Source organism: Hydra vulgaris, chromosome 09, assembly GCF_038396675.1.
Source record: "Hydra vulgaris chromosome 09, alternate assembly HydraT2T_AEP".
In the NCBI taxonomy this organism is placed as follows: domain Eukaryota; kingdom Metazoa; phylum Cnidaria; class Hydrozoa; order Anthoathecata; family Hydridae; genus Hydra; species Hydra vulgaris.
The window spans coordinates 45,162,501-45,165,424 of record NC_088928.1 but is presented as its reverse complement, the minus strand read 5'-3'; positions in this window follow the sequence as shown (position 1 = coordinate 45,165,424).

Here is a 2,924-nt window from a genome sequence, read left to right as displayed (position 1 = left end):
AAGCAAACCTTGTGATATATCAATCAAACTAATAATCAAGCCAGCCAGATGGGTCTCTTAAAATATCTAATACCTTGTCTGTAGGCTGTATTGACAAACTTTAGAGAGAACTTTAGCAAACTTTCATTTTGGACAGCCCGTTTTTACAATGATACTATCATTAACAAACAGCTTATTTCAAAGCTTTACCATTACTAGTTTAAACTCTGAAATTTTTACTTGTTGATCGGTTTGAGGGAAATAAGAAGACTTTATTACAATAATAATAAATTTTAGAGTTTTTGAAGAATACCAAAACTATAAAGTTGTAACATAAATTGTTAACCTTTCAATATATTTACTTCAATGATCAACAATTATAATATATATTTTTTTCCAAGTTTTATTAAGCTAAGAGGTCCATTAAGATCTAGGGGAAGTTCGTGTGCCTAGGATCAAATTTTTCAATGCCCAAATTCGAGGTCCTAGACTTGTCTAAAAACTGTGAAACTGATATGATCACATCTCTATACTAATTACTTTGTAATAGTATAGGGTAAAGGAAGGTATGTTCGTGATAAATTAACTAGATGTGTAACTACAAAGTCAATTTCAGTAATTTTACTTAATTACTTTAATTGTTTGATGTACATAGAGTAAAGTTACTAGAATCTATGCAGTTTTGGGATTTTAAGTCCTTTGATAAGTTTTTATAAAAGCTCAAAAGTCATTGAGAAAAGTTAGGTAATTTTGTGATATGATATTTAATTTCGTGATAGTGGTTAGGTAATTTCGTGAATACACAATAATATTTAAATTTTTCTTTATTAATTAAGTATAACATCTGGTATAATATAACAAAAAATATCAACACTTGTTTTGAATTCATAACTATTCAATCAGACTTTAAGTTCATAAAATATAAATATAGTCAGGCTTATAAGTTAACAAAATTATAATAATACTTTCATTACTTTATATTTATACATAAAAAAAATATACTTTTAACATAGGTAGCTTAGAAAATAAAATAACAGACCTACAAAAAACTCCTAATATAATAACTATAATATTAACCATACTTACATCTGATTAACTTATTTTTCTAAATCACATTCTTGTTGACAACATGTATCACACATAAATACTTCACCTATGTCCTCATGTTTGACAACTCTCATGATAAGGTACTAAACAATAGGAACACTGCACCCATTTTTTTCCATTTTTTTTTTTTTACATCACTGTTGTAACTTTTTTTACAAACACCGCACTCCCAATCATCATCTTTTGAAGCATTTTTATTTTTTTTACTTTTTTTAGAACATACAGGAATAGAATCCTTTGAAGTTAATGGAATAGGTTGATCAGGAGGAGTCAGACACTTTGCACTTGAATCCCTTTTTGGCCTATTAGGGTTAGGTGTGGTTGGCTCTACAGATGGAATAGTTAACAATGTTTGTATAGCAGTATTACTGTGTGGTTGAATTTCTGTACTTTGAATCTCTCTGTTTGTCAATTGAGATGGAGCTATTGCTTCTGGAGGAATGGCATTTTTATTTAAAGGGCAAATGCCACTTTTTTTAAATGCATTTTCTATATTTTTTTTAGAAAAGCTTTTAATAAATGCTGGATTCAATATTGTATGAAAAGTTGTCCGATTTGGTTTTTCTCCAGGATTTTCCCTCATAAAGTCATTTAAGCTAGTGGCCCAGTTTGACTTAAGTGGCTTGTATATTCCTACATCTAGTGGTTGTAATAAATGACTAGTATGAGCTGGAAATGTAAATAAATATATTTACTGCAAAAATATTTGCAGATTCGTATAGAGAAAGATATTATTATCATTTAACTATATAGTTATATCGTGCTTAAAACAATTTTTAATGTCATTATATTTAATAAAAGAAACATGATTAAAAATGTAAATTCATTTGAGGTGAAAACGTTAAGAAAATGTGTAACTGCGATAAGGAACCATAAGTTATAGGAAGTTAATAAAAAAACAAAAGTTTTACCATTAAATAAAGCATCTTTTCTAGTTTAATATTTAATAAAAATAATTTACTTACCTTAAAACATAAGTCTGGAAATAAAAATGTTGGACAAGTACTCCAAACAAATGTGCTGAACGCACGTTAAATGCTAAAGAATGTACAAACTGATAGTAAACAATTGACGTATCACACGCACCCAACGACTATTTGTGAATCGACAGTAGTACCCCGGGGTACCATTTGACGCAATTTCAATGTTTTTGACTAATAGGTATGTTCGCTACAAATGCCGAGCGAAATATCACGAAATTACATATATCACGAACATACCTTCCTTTACCCTAAGTATATTAGCTAAAACTATAAAAGTACTTGATGGACTTTTATAGAAAAGGGTTTAAAAGTTAGTGTTCCTAGGTACAATATGCTTTTTTTGAAATCCATAATAAATTTACAACAATGACACATAAACTTGATTAAAAGTTTATTTAATTTTAGATTGTTTTTGATAATTTTTTAGTGATATTTAATTGCAACACTTAAATATATAACAAAATTGACAAAGAGTTCTGAGCAAAATTGACAAATAAGTCTATGCATAAAATGGTAGTCTCAAAACAACTGTGGGTTTTGAGATTCTGAGATATAGAACAAAATTAACGTCAGAAACATACAATAATATAAAATATACAATAATAATAAACTCTTAATCATAAATTATATAAAAGTTAAACTTAAAGAGTGGATTATATATGCACATACCACAACGTTGACATTTTTTTTATCTTAATGATTTATTATTCCATTAGAGACATACTGCTAAATGTTTTCATCAGAGTAATTATAGACTGGCATTTTAATTATATAGCTTTATAAAATTTAAAAACTTTTTTATTTTTGTTTTTTAAGTTTATACCTAATGGAAACAAGGCTACTTATTTAACGATA